The 15519-nt window shown below is 43.1% G+C and overlaps 1 protein-coding gene across 2 annotated transcripts in view; it reads left to right on the top strand.

The window, feature by feature from the left end:
• The first annotated feature begins 347 nt into the window (after positions 1 to 347).
• BTBD3 (BTB domain containing 3) overlaps positions 348 to 15519 on the top strand; it is a 34562-nt gene continuing 19390 nt past the window's right edge. Inside the window, exon 1 of one of the 2 annotated variants that reach the window (XM_014827320.3) lies at positions 348 to 515. The gene's annotated coding sequence lies outside the window, so the exon portion shown is untranslated. Of the gene's footprint in view, positions 516 to 1115; positions 1268 to 15519 lie in introns of those variants that run through there. The other variant, XM_044748134.2, reaches the window with a different exon arrangement.

The raw sequence follows: 15519 nt of genomic DNA, 5'->3' as shown, positions 1-15519 counted from the left end.
ATCTGTTCAAAGACTGGGCTCGAATCTGTGCCAGGAAAGATTCCCAAAGCTGAAAGCAATGGGTTCCGAAGGATGTCCTGCATCCTGCACACCGGCTCTACCAAAGTAGGTGCTCAATAAATGTTTAACATATTAAATGATGAATGAACCAGAGAAGAAAACTGCAGTTTTTGGGACAAGGGACTCCTGGCACTTTTCCACTTTCCTCCCTTTCACTGGTCCTGGGTTACCGCCGCTCCGCAACCGGACCCTAGGAAGGGACACACAGTGCGCATGCCCCGTATCCAAAGCCGCCTCCGGGCGCGCCGCTCTCTCGGCCCCGCCCCCTCCCGGCGCTAGGGCACGCGCGCGCGGCCCCGCGGAGCGTGCCCTGCGTGCGGGTGCTCGCCGAGCCCGCCGGGCGCTGGATCTGGAGTGCCCGGGCCGGGGCCTGAGGAGCGGGCACCGGGGCCGGGGCGGCGAGCGGCGAGCCGTGCAGAAGGCGGCAGCTGCCGAAGCGACGAGGAGCGCGGGCGGTGAGTGAGGGCGCCGCGGGTGAGGGAGCGGGCGCCTCCGCGCGTGCGCAGCGCCGGACTGCCCGGCTAGGGGCGCGCTCCCGGCCGCGGGCCGGAGGGGCAGAGCGCGGCGCGGCTGGGACCGGGACCCCGGGGCCGGCATGGGGCCCCGGGATGCAGGGGCGCCGGGATACCACCCCCGGCCTCGAGAGGCTGTGGCCGCGCGGGTGCGCCTCGTTAGGGGTTCCAGGCGGGACGGTGCGGGGCCCGCGCGGGGGTCCCATTGCCCCAGGCCAAGGGGCAGGGCCAGCTGCAGCCCAGGGATCCGGTGGGGGACGTGCTGCGGGGCGGGGGGGGGGGGGGGTTGGGGGCGGTGCGAGCCTCCCGCTCCTCCTCTGATCCAGCCGGCCGCACCGGCGCCCGCGGAGTTGCGCGACCCCCGGAGGGGACGGAGGTCAGGGGAGGGGGCGCGGCCGGGAGCCCTGGCGCCGAGCAGGTGGCGGGGCCGCGCCCCTCGCTCTGGGGGCGCACGGTTGGAAACCGGAGCAAACTTCCCCCAAGTAACTTTATTGAGGCGCTGCCAGCCGGATCCGGGGGGCGGGACCCGGACTGAGGGCTTCAGGGGCCGACACCCTGGCCTGGCCCAGCCCTGGGCGCAGCAGGGCCCCGGCGAATGACGGGGGGCTGCGGGGGTTCAGTTTCCTTCTGATCCTGGAGCTCGTCTTCCAAGTTCCGAGCGGCATTCACGGCCCATTCACTCTTAAAATAGATGTGTAAGTTTGGTGTTTCAGTGAGAAGGATGTTTGGTCTCTTGGGAAGAAAAAGCTTATACTGCCCGGCCTTTTTATGTCAAAGAAAGTATTGTTAGGGCGTGCTGGGGATTCCTATTTATCAAGAAACCTATTGTCCTGTGTGTGCTTGGAGAAACCCAACTAATTCTATTATTAGCCTTTAAAAGACAAAGATAATTGTGCTGTCTTTTTCTTTTTCTTTTTCTTTTCTAATACTCTCCGGCACCTCGTCAAATCATGGAATACAGTAGTTCCCCAAATTCTCTGCACAAGAGAATGGGGGATTTTAAAACTCTTAGGTTCAAATCGCACCCCTGACCAATTAGAACAATGTGTGTTTTAAAGACCCCCTAGGTGATTCCAATGTGCAGCAGAGTTTGGGAACCACTGGTTTAGTAGAAGAAACTCACGATTTGTTTTACGAAGTAGCATGCGGTTTGTAGCTTCGTTTTCCTTAGACGGGAACTCACAAAGGCTGGTCTGTTCCCCCCACCCCAGGGAGGGAGGGAAACGTCTCTAATGGCTCAAACTTTAGTTGAGCTATGGAATGACTCTGGCGTCTAGAACATTGTTCTAACTGGTCTTTTGAATTTCTCTTGGGCTTTGGAAGCCCATCTTCTCTAACCCCTGCCACGTTTTCATCTTTTAACCCTCTTTCAAACCCCCTCCCTTTACTCTCCCCGCGTCCGCTTTTTAACCATCCGCCAGCCTCTGGGAGGATCCGCCTACCCCAGACCGTAGGGGCTCTGAAGGGTTCCTGCGGGTTCCCATAGCAGCGGGTCCTCCAGGGGAAGTGGGCGGGTCCTCTTACCTTCGGCTTTCTGAGTAGGACTCTTCCTTTCCTGCAGCTGTTGAATTACCCTTTTCAGTTTTTGGCCTCCGAGCAGGTAAGGGTGAGCTCATCCGGTTCTAGTTTGTCTAAGTAATTACAGAGTTAGTTATTAATACCATTGTATGGGGTCATACTTCTAGCAGCCGTGTCGTTCTCCCCTGAATATTCATTCTTTCCCAGTCTTTGCACTGAGAACTTGTTTTAACAAAGTTCCAAAATGAGTTGGAAACTATTTTGTTTTTTTAAGAATTTTCCTTTGGGGCGCACAAACCTAAAGATTGTATGCATAATTTCTCTAAAGTCCTCTGATTTATTTAAGAAATTTAAAAAGTGAGATAAAATCCTATATCCATGCCAAAAACCTTTGATAATTTGTGGCAAAAAATGTTTTATCAGCTTTTAAGTTATTCGGTTCCTAGAAAGTGCTTTGCCATGATTCTTTACAAAAAATAAAAACCACTTGTAATGTTATACTTAAACATAACAAAGAAAAGGCACAGTTTGTCCAGATTCGCCCACTCCTTTCCTTCCCCAACACACACATCCAAATAAAGATAATTTTTAAAAATTCAATCTTTTATGCTCAAAGTATATATTCTGTAGCCATCTAATTCCAAGTTGCCTTGCAAGGAACTCTTAAAACAAAATAGTGTGGAAGTATGTCATTTTTGTATCTCAGGCTTTTTGTTGTTTGAAACCTTTCAAACTTTACTGTGTGAATAAATCAGAATTCAGTCAGTCGATTCCAAAATGCTTTTAGTAGTCCACTGACGGAGGATGTATTGGGAGTTGAAGAGATTTTTCTCTTGCTACTATCTCGTTTTATGTGCTGAATTTCAGTTGACTGGACCATCAGGCAAATTCTGTAAGGCTGATGTCCATTTCACTCTGAGAAAAGAGTAATGATGGGAAACCCTCTCATTTGATGGACTTTGTCTTTCCGTTTTCGTTGCGTATTTAAAAATTGAGGCCTTCCAGGGGCCAGCCTGGTGGTGCAGCCATTAGGTTCGCACGTTCCACTTCAGCGGTCCAGGGTTCGTGGGTTCGGATCCCGGATACGGACATGACACCTCTCGGCAAGCCATGCTGTGGCAGGCATCCCACATAGAAAGCAGAGGAAGATGAGCACGGATGGTAGCTCAGGGCCAGTCTTCCTCAAAAAACCAAAACAACAACAACAACAAAAAATCGAGGCCTTCTAAGCAACTACAGTTGAGAATTTCTGTTGTTTTTAAACATTCTGTTAAAAAAGCAGTTATCCCTGTTGTAGGCATTTTGGGAATTACAAAAAATAAAATTAAGAAAATAAAAATCACATTATCCAGAAATACACAACTCTTCCTGGGATGATGTGCTTCCATTTGTCACTTTTTGTTCATCTGCATAGACATGTTTAAACAAAATTGGCATTTTAATGTCATCTGTAGTTTTAAATACTGTCCTTTCACTTAATAATCATGGACATTTCCTATGCCCTTAAATCTTCTTTGAAAATAAGCCTTTTTTTTTTTTGAGTAAGCTTAGCCCTGAGCTAACACCTGTCGCTAATCTTCCTCTTTTTGCTGAGGAAGACTGGCCCTGAGCTCACATCTGTGCCCATCTTCCTCTACTTTATACGTGGGATGCTGGTCACAGCATGGCTTGATACGTGGTGTGTAGGTCTGTGCCCTGGATCTGAAGCCCCGAACACCAGGGAGCCAAAGTGGAATGTGCGAACTTAACTGCTGCACCACAGGGCTGGCCCCTTGAAAATAAGATTTTTAATGATGGATATGGCAGAGTTTAACTAGTTTTCTATATTTCCATTTTTAGTGGTTGAGAATATGATATTGAGCATTGGTTGCAAATCTTAGCTTGGCCGCTTCCATTCTAAGTGAACTTAATTACCTAATTCTTTAGTTGCATGTCCTTTATCTGTACAAGGAGGGTAATAAGGGTCCCTGCAACATAGAGTTTTGGGAGATGGAGTGAACCATGTAGAGACAGGTTCTCAACAGCGTCTGGCAAAGGGAGTAGGCTCAGAAAGTACTAGCAGACAGGCGGGCAGAGCTGGGATAAAAGTCCTTGTCTGAAAGACTTGGTGTGTGACTTGCTTAGGGCTAGATTTATAGCAGAATTCCTGGGGCAGAGGTGAACGCTTTTATGACTCTCCAGGCCTGTTGCCAAATTGCTTATGCCAAGACACATTGATCCCCTTACGCGCTGAATGGTGTTGGCATGCCAGTGTTTAATCTTTCCTAATTTTCTATAAAAATGTGGTCGTATTTTAATTTAATTTATATTTTTTGTTAACTAGTAAAATTAGTCATTTGCTTTTTGTTTGTTTGTTTTACCTGTTGAGAATTGTCCCTTTATCTACTTTGCCCACTTTATTAATTGATGATTTTTTAAAAAAATGATTTTAAATACCTGTTTTAAATAAAGAGTATTGTGGCTTTATCATATTGGTAGTGATTTTTTTCCCCCACGGCTCATTATTTGCCCTTTAATTTACTTTATGGTGTTTTCCGAACAATACAATATTTCACTTTTTTATGGTCAGCTCTCTCTATCTTGTCCTTTATGCTTTTCCTTGTAAACGTTTATGTTTGGAAAGCCTGGAGGTCAGGTGAATGAAACAAACATTTTGGAACTATGTTAGATTTTTAATTCTATCTTAGCCTGTGGATATGGATTGTCTTACACCACCTCCTCCTCCCCAGCTAGCCGGTTCTCCCAGCATCATTTCTTAAATAGTGCATCCTTTCCTCATTGGTTTGTGGTCTTCCCTTTGTTATGTTTTAAAATCTAGGCTAACTTTTCAGTCTGCTTCTGTTTTAGGTCTTACTCATCGATGCATTGATCTCTAATCTTAATCAATGCCAAATCTTTTTATTGTAGATTTCGAATACATAGAAATATCTGGTAGAGCAAGTCACACTGTTCTTTAAAAAATCATAATTACGGGGGGCTGGCCCCGTGGCCGAGTGGTTAAGTTGGCGCTCTCCGCTGCAGGCGGCCCAGTGTTTCGTTGGTTCGAGTCCTGGGTGCAGACATGGCACTGCTCGTCGAGCCACGCTGGGGCGGCGTCCCACATGCCACAACTAGAAGGGCCCACAACAAAGAATATACAACTATGTACTGGGGGGCTTTGGGGAGAAGAAGGAAAAAAAATCATAATTACGTTCATCTGTCCTTTCAGATAAAGATTATCTTTTTATCTTTCATACATGCACATAATTTAAGTCTAAGAGTACTAAAAGCCATATTGTAAAGTAAGGGGTCCCCTTTCCGCCCCCAGTCTCCTTGGCAGCCTTTTGGTTGTTCACTGTTTCTCCTGGGTTTTTCACAGGGCCATTCATAGGGTCTTTCCTCTTGGGCTGGGCAGAGTGGTCTTCCAGCGTCTGTGCTGAGGAACAGGTCTAGCTGCTGGTGTTCTGGAGGCATCTGACTGGAGTCTTAGCGTCCTCTGTGCAGAGTCACTTTGGGGAAGGTTCCTCTGCTCTCACAGTCCAGAGACTTGCCTGTTTTCTCTGTTCTTCTGAGAGTCGGTCTCCAGTCTTGCTGGGCTCTGGAACTGTCAGCAGAGCTCTCTGGTGAAGTGGGAAGGGCTTCCAGGGATGGAGGGTTTCTCAGACAGCCTGTACTAACCTTATTTAGCCTGCCACCCTTTCCCCTCTAGTTTGTGAGTAAACTGGAGCGCTTCTCAACCTTCCTCACTGGTGGTGTAGCTTTTCACTCTTTTAGGTCTGCTAAGTTGCTACTTGTCCATCTGCTTTCCACTTTCATGATTTTGTTGTGGTTTCCACTACAGTTCTTTAAGTCCTTGGGTCTTTGTCTTCTAGAAAGATCTCTTTACTACCATTTTAGTGGAGTTTAGAGAGGGTATAATTGAATGTTTTGTTAAACCTGCCATCTTAATCTGGAAGACTGTGGATAAATCCTTAGAACTAAGAAATATCCAATTATGTTGTATTACGGTTCTTTGTCAAGAACTGCAGTCTACATGTAGAATTTTCAGTGTTTCTATTAAGGGTTATGAAAGGTTATTCAGACCGTCTCTCTGTCCTAGCAGAGGTTTTGTTTGTTCGTTTTTTTTTTTTTTTTTTCACATAAGCCCTAATATTTCTTTTAGGGTTCTCCTTAATATCTATGTTTTTGTTGGTGTTGTGGTAGGTTCTTCAAATTGGCTATTGCTGGTATAAGACGGTTGTTGATTTTGTATATTTATTTTATAGCTGGCTCTTATGCTAAGAGCTTTGCAGTTTATTCTCTTGGGTTTCCTAGTTATATAATCAATTGCATATAATGACACTTGTGTCTACTTCTTTCTAATAATTACACCTTTTATTTTGGTTTTATGGCATTAGTGTTAGCATTCTGGAACATTATAAAATGCTTCTGGAACATTATCAAATAGTAATGGCGATAATGTGGAAACTTGTGTTGTTCTTTATTTTAATAGGAAAAACAGTAGTACCGTAACAGCTTTTGGGTTATCATCGTTCCTTATCAGGACAAAGAAAATCTGTCCTTTTATTTCCAGTTTACCTTAAGGTATTTTTATTTTTTTAAGGATAGAAATTGAATATTAGCAAATTACTGATAGCATCTGAAGTTTATCACTGTTATTTTCTTTTTTTTTTGAGGAACATTAGCCCTGAGCTAACTGCTCCCAATCTTCCTCTTTTTTGCTGGGAAAGACTGGCCCTGAGCTAACATCCCTGCCCATCTTCCTCTACTTTATATGTGGGACGCCTACCACAGCATGGCGTGCCAAGTGGTGCCATGTCTGCACCTGGGATCTGAACCAGCGAACCCCAGGCTGCTGAGAAGCAGAACGTGCACACTTAACCGCTGCTCCACTGGGCTGGCCCCTATCACTGGTATTTTTTTTTTTTTTTTTAAAGATTTTTATTTTTTCCTTTTTCTCCCCAAAGCCCCCCGGTACATAGTTGTATATTCTTTGTTGTGGGTCCTTCTAGTTGTGGCATGTGGGATGCTGCCTCAGCGTGGTCTGATGAGCAGTGTCATGTCCGCGCCCAGGATTCGAACCAACGAAACACTGGGCTGCCTGCAGCGGAGCGCGCGAACTTAACCGCTCGGCCACGGGGCCAGCCCCTATCACTGGTATTTTTTAACAAATCTATTCATTTGAATCTCAAATTTTAAATTGGAGTAATTCCTTCCTTTTGGGTAATTCTTTAGAAAAACAAGTTCAATTCATGAGAAAGTTGAAAGATAACATATTCAATGTGTAATTGTGTCTTTTGGGGTGAAGGTGCGATAGGATACAGGGCTTTTTCAAAAGAAAATAATCCAAGGGGCTGGCCTGGTGGCCTAGTGGTTAAGTGTGCGTGCTCCACTTTGGCAGCCTGAGGTTTGCAGGTTTGGATCCTGAGTGTGGACCTACACACCACACATGAAGCCACGCTGTGGTGGCATCTTACATACAAAAAATAGAGGAAGATTGGCATGAATGTTAGCTAAGGGCCAATCTTCTTCACCAAAAAAAAGTGAAAAGAAAAGAAATCCAAACTGCTAAATCCAGCAGTCAATTCTCATCTTTACCTATTGGCAGAATTTGGTTTGTCATTCCCTCTTTTTTGACATACTCTCTTCATTTGATTTTGAGGATACCTCGCTCTCTTGATTTTCCTTCTATACCATCAGCCCTCTGGTTTCTTCTTTTTCAGTTGTTTTTTTAAACTTTGTGCTGGTTTCCTCTTCCCACCAGCTTGTTATTTTGGAATGCCTCAGGGCTTAGTTCTTGTAGGACTCCTGTCACAAACACTTGTAAGACTTTAATAAAATACCATGTAGCTTCTTAAGCCTCCCAAATGTGTATTTCCAGCTCAGGCAGCTCTCTTAAACTCCTGATGCTCAGACCCAGCTACTTTCTTGACTTCTTTGCTTGAATATGTAAAAGACACCTCAATTTTAAACAGGAGTAAAACTGGATTTCTGATCTTCTCTGCAAGCCTGCCCTCCCTGCAGCCTGCCCCATTTTGGTGGGTGACACCTCCATTGTTTTCGGGTTATTCAAGCCAGAAACCTTGGACTCATTCTGGCTCTGCTCTTCCTCTCCCACTCTACATCCAGGCTGTGAGCAAATCCTGCTGCTTTATCTTCCGAATGCATCCAGAATCCTGTCTTCCAAACAAATCCAGTTCAACCCGTTTTCCTACCTCTGCTGCTCGCTTCCTTGTCCAAATCTCCAGCACCTCTAGTCTGGATTATTGCAGTGGTCTCTCTCCTTCCCTGGCTTCCCTTTAATTTGTTATCAGAGTGATCTTTGTAAAGCCTAAATCAGATTACGCTTGAAACCTTCCAGCGGCCTTCCATCTCACTCAGAATAAAAGTCAGATTCCTCATAATGATTCGCAGAGCCCGCCACAACCTGGTTACCACTAACTGCCGTCTCCTCCACATCCCTTCTGCCGCCTGCCTCTCTTGTTCTCCATTCCAGCCATCCTTGCCTCCTTGCTCATCCTGAGCACGTTGAGGTCTTTGTGCTGGGTTTTTCCCCTGTCTGTAATATTTTCTCCCCAGAATTATTCATGGCCCGATTCCCTCACCCCTTCTGAGTCCTCACTGAAATATCACCTTGTAGGGTCTCCTTATTTGTAATTGCAAGCTATGCCTGTATTCCTCTTGCAAGTGCTCTACTTTTTCTTTTCCGTAGCATTTATTACCTTCTAGACTGCTATATGACCTATTTGTTTGTTTATTTTTGGTGAATTGTCTCCTTCCCTGACCCCTGCTAGAGCAAACGTTCCATGTGGGCAAGTATTTTATGTCTGTTCAGTAATGTGTCCCAAGTGTTGGTACATAGAACGTGCTCAGTAAATATTTTTTGAATACATGAATGAGTGTAGTCTGCCTTTTCTGTTTTTTTCCCAATGAGTTTCTCATAAAGCAGTGTAGTCCTTTGGCATCTGTGGATCCAACATTGATAATTTAGCATCCGACTAGCAAGGGGAAAGTTCCAGAAAATGTATAATTTATAATGGACATAATAATACATAGAGTGGTTATGCAGATTAAATAGGATGCTGTCTGTAAAGTGCTAAACTGTGCCAATGTGTGGGACCAGGCGCTTAACTGTGCGAAAAGCCCAGCCACTGCCTTGATTCACATCTGAATGATGTGAATTGTGTTCTAGAAGCCATTCTCTTTGGATTTCAGTTTTTAACCAAGGGTGGTTAGTGACATCACCTTGGGAGCTTTTCAAAATACTCCATGCCTGGCGCTCCCTAGGAAATATCCGTGATGTATTGTTACTGTATCGGGTCTGTAACTGATCTGTTCAAGTGGAATGGAACCCATTGTTTTCTCCTTTTATGCTTTCTTGCTATTCAGGGCATCTCTCATGTCCCCTTTAAACCTTTTTTCTTCTGAGGTTCTAGCTGAAATAAGTTCTTCTATAAGGAGATGTTGAAACCCTTCAAAGCCACGGAGAGACACATAATTGAGCATGATACTGAATTCACAAAATCAAAGGATCTCAGTCCTTTGCCTTCAGTTCCCAGACGAGAGCACACTGTAGTCATGCCTTCAGCAATCGTTATAGCAGTCATTTTAAAGTTTTACTTACAGTGTTCCTAGAGTCTCCTTTTGTGTCCTTCAAATCCAAGAATATCTCAAAAACATGAGACTCCCTTTCCTTCTCTTTTAATAGAGCAAGAAATATTTGTATGGTTTCTACTGTCGCTATGCAAATAGGTGGTGCCATGTACAAAAAAATGATCATTTTAGAGATTGTGTAAGCAACCAAAGAATAGATAAACCCAAACCATAATGTATGTAACTCTATAAATGCACAAACTCAAAAGCTGTTACTTAAACATAAAATGTGACAATTTTCAATTTCTACTTTTTTTTCCTCGAAGCATATCTAGTTCCTTATTTTATTTACTTATTTTTTCTGTAATGTATATGAGCAAGAGCAGTCCCTGTATTCAGTTAGAGGGTGTAAACGTTTTAGCCATGATCACTATACACATTAGAAATAAAATTTCGCAACACTGAAGGTATGTTTGCTGGTTCTGGGTAGGCGAGATCACCATTTCCAAAAAACTGGATGAATAAAAGAAAAGATGGCAATTAACAAAAAAGTCTTCACAAAGAGAACAAATACATACACAGGTCTCAAAACCAGGTGTAGAACTATAAAAACAAGGTGTGTTTTCCAACTGGGCTGTGTGTTAATAGCCTAGACTGAGGGACATTTTGTGATTCAGCAGCAGAAAGGCAAGTCGATGCTTTGCATTCAGCCTTAGCCAATAGTACTGACTGTTTAGGGTTCAAAATAAAATAAATTGTAACAGTGATATTTGCAAAAGAACGAGTCTTCACAATAACAAAGCCCAGATACAATGCTAATTGGAGTTTCAAAGGCAAGGCAAATTCATTGAGTAGATGCCTTCAGAACAGTGGTGCTTGGTGAGGGAGAAATTTTGGCCTTCAACTGTGCTTATGCTTTAGGTCTCTGGATAGACAAAGGCGTGCATATAGACTGCCTCCTGTTTTCATACCCTTGTTCACGGAAAATGTAGTGGAATGTACAGTGTAGTAGGTAAACCACATTTACATATGTTATTGGAGACGTTATTAGGGAATGATCTACGTTCCTAGGAAGTCTGGAAAATAAAATTCTTAATTTCAGTTACAGCAGGCATCTCTTCCCAAAATAATCTTACTGTCAACGTTAAAAATGGTGAGAAGCTCCCCAGAAGCACCTCCTGCCCAAGGTGCAGGTTCAGGCTCCAAACAGCTGTTGCTTTCTTTTGGGCAGCCCTTCCCCATCCCCATGTGAGACCCATTCTGGCAGGGATGCATCCCAGAGTGCTCCCTCCCTTCCTTGGTTTTCCCCTCACCCTCTTCTGTGGCCTTAGGAGACAGGGTGAGTTATGCTTGAAGCTGGCGCCCATCTGTTGGAGAGTGGCGGTCAGCAGTGGAGGGAGAGCGCAGTCACTTCTGATCCCCTAGTAGTTAGGCCCTCATGGCAGACTTCCCACCCCTCCCCCAGATGGTTTCAGTACATATTTTAATGAGTGCTGTAGAACTGCTTTATGTGAATTAGTAGATTTTCTGGTTAACTTAATACTATTCAGCAAGTATTTCTGTGGAACCTAGTGGAATCAGCCCATGCTCGCCTGAAATTCTGTGTTAATTTACTTTTCTCTTGTCGGTGCCATGAAAGACTCTTTAAAATGCCAACATTGATCCTGAACTCTTGGCTTTCATAGAGCTCCATATACTCAGAATCATCGCCAGTAGCGGTGTCCTCTACCAGGTGGCTGTTGGTTAGGGATGTCAGTATATAGGGGTGTTTGGGTTGGGTTATAGGAAAATCAGATGTTCAAGATTTTTGATTTTCCAGCCTTTCTCTAGTAATATATAATTATTTAGTATAAAGTCATTATGTGGATCACAATCCTACTAACATACACAACCTCTAAAATCGTTTTAAGAATGAAGCTGAGAAAGTGTTTGAACATCAGCTCTTTAGTAAAAGGCTATTTTTAAAGGAAAAGGTACTGCCGGTAGATTAAATATTTCCTTTGTCTGGACTTCTGCAAAGTCCTAACCTGAACTTTATTTCCAACAAACTGTTTTCTACTGCTTAATACATGGAAAGATTTTGATATCAAATACTATATTCTATAGAAATGTTTTATAGGAAGGTATTAAAATGGTGTGGGAGGAGGTAGATTCTACCTAATGTGTCTCTTTAAATGTAGGAAAAAAGTGAACAACAAATGTTCTTAAATATTGGCAGCCATGGCTACCTTAGGGGAACAGCACAGCTTGCTACTTCTAATTCTTCTAAAGCAGTGTGCTATAGGAGAAAGCAGATTATCAGAGAAAGATGCACTTCTTTCTTGATTGTTTATGTGAAGTTTCTAGGGACAGTTGTCTATTCAAAGTCCATTTACATTTTTCTCTGAAGGTCCTCAAGGAAGGTTTCTCTTGATATATCTTGCAGCTTGTGTTCTGTGACGTTTCAGAGGTTGCGGCAAAGCTAAGGTGCCAAACAGTGTCATAGAACAAATAGAATATTAGCTCCTTGAGTACTATTAATTTTTGTGGCAGAGATTGTCACATTTCTCGTATCCTCCATTCTGTCTACCTAATGTGCAAAAAAACTTCTTTGGTGTGAGTGATTGAGAATTAGTTATTGTTTTGTAGAAGAGTAAAACCAAAAAGCAGGTATGTGTTGAAACCTGGCCCCGATCACTTAGGGTTTTTGTTTTTTTAAGAATCTTTGTTAAAAACCTAGTGCAACTTACCACCAGTCAGACTTAGAATAAAATCAAAACTCCTTATGGGCATCTGTGGTTCTCATACTTTTTGGCCTTGGTACTCTTTTTTTTTTTTTTGGAGGAAGATTAGCCCTGAGCTAACTGCTGCCAATCCTCTTCTTTTCGCTGAGAAAGACTGGCCCTGAGCTAACATCCGTGCTCATCTTCCTCTACTTTATATCTGGGATACCTGCTACAGCATGGCTTGCCAAGCGGTGCCATGTCTGCACCCGGGATCCAAACCGGTGAACTCTGGGCCTCCGAAGTGGAACGTGCGAACTTAACTGCTGCGCCACCTGGCTGCCTCCAGCCTTGGAACTCTTATAATCTTAAATATTTTGAGAAGACCAGAGAGCTTTTGTTTATAGGCGTTATATCTATTGATATCCACTGGAGGAGAAATGAAAACGAAGATAAATTTTAAAGATTTTATTTTTTTCCCCCTTTTTCTCCCCAAAGCCCCACTGGTACATAGTTGTATATTTTTAGTTGTGGGTCCTTCTAGTTGTGGCATGTGGGATGCCGCCTCAGCATGGCTTCATGAGCGGTGCCATATCCTTGCCCAGGATCTGAACTGGTGAAACCCTGGGCCGCTGCTGTGGAGCGTGCGAACCCAACCACTTGGCCACGGGGCCGGCCCCAAATTTTAAATATTTACTTATTTGTTTAAAAATAAATAAATGTTTTGGTTGGAGCATATGAAGAAAATCTGGCCACACAGATACATAGTTGGAAAAGGAAGGAGTATTTTAATAGCCTTTTCAGATAATTATGGATATTCTTTGATACCTCATCAAAATTTGAATGGTAGTTTCTTAAAGGTTAGTTGACATGGAATTCAGAACCATCAGTGAACTTTTGTGCTCCAAAACCCATTGGTCTGTCTGATACATTGAATGGACCTTTTACCCATGCATGATTCTGTAACGTAATTACGTTGTTACTAGAAAACATCAGTTCACTGAGTTATGCAAATTTTCAAATGTTGACATGTTTCATTATACAATATCAAAAAAAGTTACATTCATTTAATGTCATCACCAATCTCATCAGCAACAGTCTAAGTATTGGGAAGCTCATGATGGTATAATCAAGATTTCCAAAATTCTGATTTTTGCTTGAAGGTTTAACTTTTATCATTGACAATAAATAGTCAGTTTTCCTTCAAGTGACAGGCTCACTTCATTCATTTTTGAGAGAATGTCTGCTAAATACTTAAGTGTGAATAAGCGTGCTTTGCATATTTTCTCAATCACAGTGGTGTTTCATGGAAAAAGCGGCTGGTTCAGCTCTCACACAGTTGCACAAGTATTTTTCCTCAAGGCAACCATTCTATTTCAGTTTCACCAGAGATCCTTTAAGCATACTTCCGATTTCATCATATGGAATAGTAAAAAGATGTGTACTCAAGGGCCAAGGTTTAATAAAATAAACAGTTTTTACTGCTGCATTTCCCAGAGATTCCCCATGAAGCAGTACATTGGTTCCGGCAGAAGAATGCACAGTAGCTAATCTGCATTCATCAAGGTGTTTCACCACCATGCCTAAGTCCGCCAGCCCCCAGGTGTGGGTGCAGAGGAATGGAGAACAAAAGGCATGTTCTCTTTGGCTGCTCAGGGTCCACTGATGTGACCTTCAAGTGGCTTAGGAACCAGCAGCCTCAATAGTGAAAAGAAAAAAAGAGTCCCAGAGCCAGGCTATGGACCAGTCCTTATAGTCTGAAACTCCTGTAGTAAACCGTTCCTTTTCAGTTTGGAGCAGGTGGCTCCTCCCCTGAGGGCTTTTGGTTGTGCATCACCACTACTAGGTGACGTGGGGGGCGTCGGAGGGCTTCCGTCACTTGTACCTACTTCAGGTACTTTCTTAATCAGTGCAATTCAAAACTTCTTAAAGTGCTTCTTAATACTTTAAAATCAAACACAACTTTAAACAGCAGGCGCAAAACAGAATGTATTTTACCTCATCCCATTTTCCAAAGAATACACTTTTATGACCAGTTGAACTCCTTATTTGGAAGTAGAAGCTATTTTTTTTATTTTCCAACACACAATTTAAACCACTACTTTGTAACAGTTTGTTTATGTTGTCAACCCTACTAATGATTTTTAAAATCATTGCTGGTGGTAAAGTTTCCTGTCATAAACACAGGCTTTCCAGCCATGGCTGGGATAATCAGCTGTTCCACTACTGATATTACCATCTCCGTTTATTCTTACTACAGTGTTGTAAGAATATATAGATGAACATTGAGAATTCTGTATTTTTGGAAAAAAATCAAACACTTAATTACTTAACACTGTGGTGGTTCTTAGTAAAGTGAGGCACGGAAGCGCATGCGTATAAGAAGTGCACTTTTCTACTGTGCTGTGCTCTGCAGTCTTCTGAAAGTCATCCCTAGCTGCGTGGTTTGTTGCAGGGTAGACGTGAGCTTCTAAACTGTTCGTATTCTCAGTCCTGAACACACAAGCCTGTTTCATGACTTTGTTTGAAGATTGGGTGTGTCTAATGTAGTGGAAATTCATCCATTCAATGTTAAGTATAGACAAAACACACTTCAAAGCCACATATAAAAGTCTTTTTAATTATCCATATTTTTAGGTTATTCATATGACTGCTTTTCTCCTTTCATGTGAATTGCTGAGAATTTTGTTATCCTTTCCGGTTCATTAAATCACTAAAATTCTCTGCTAGTGCTATAAATAAATATTGCCAGACCATGAATTGAGACTAGTTGATAAGGGCAGCTCTGTCCTAGTAACTGAGTCTTGCTCTTCGTTAAGCCACACTTTTCTTTGAATATGTAAATATCTACATCACGTTAAATTTTAGACTTCTCATGAGGCAAAGCCTGGCTTTGAGCACATGTGGGGACTTGCTTCAAGTTGAGCCTTAGTATTTTCGGTTGGCCTAGCTACAAGATGAATGCGATACTATAAAACCACACTTGTGCTTAGACATGTTCAGAAGAGCCTCGGGACACGTTTAATGGATGTCTAGGTTCTTTGCCACTGTACCTCTTATAAACCTGCATCTCAGACAGCTAGAAATCTCGGAGACCACAGCTTCAGACCCTTTTAGCCCAGGACCAGCTGCTTTCTCCACAAATGCAATCTAGG

The sequence above is a fragment of the Equus asinus genome, chromosome 15 (assembly GCF_041296235.1).
Source record: "Equus asinus isolate D_3611 breed Donkey chromosome 15, EquAss-T2T_v2, whole genome shotgun sequence".
Taxonomy (NCBI): domain Eukaryota; kingdom Metazoa; phylum Chordata; class Mammalia; order Perissodactyla; family Equidae; genus Equus; species Equus asinus.
Note: the sequence above shows the minus strand (reverse complement) of the source record. Positions and strands in the feature narration are given on the sequence as shown.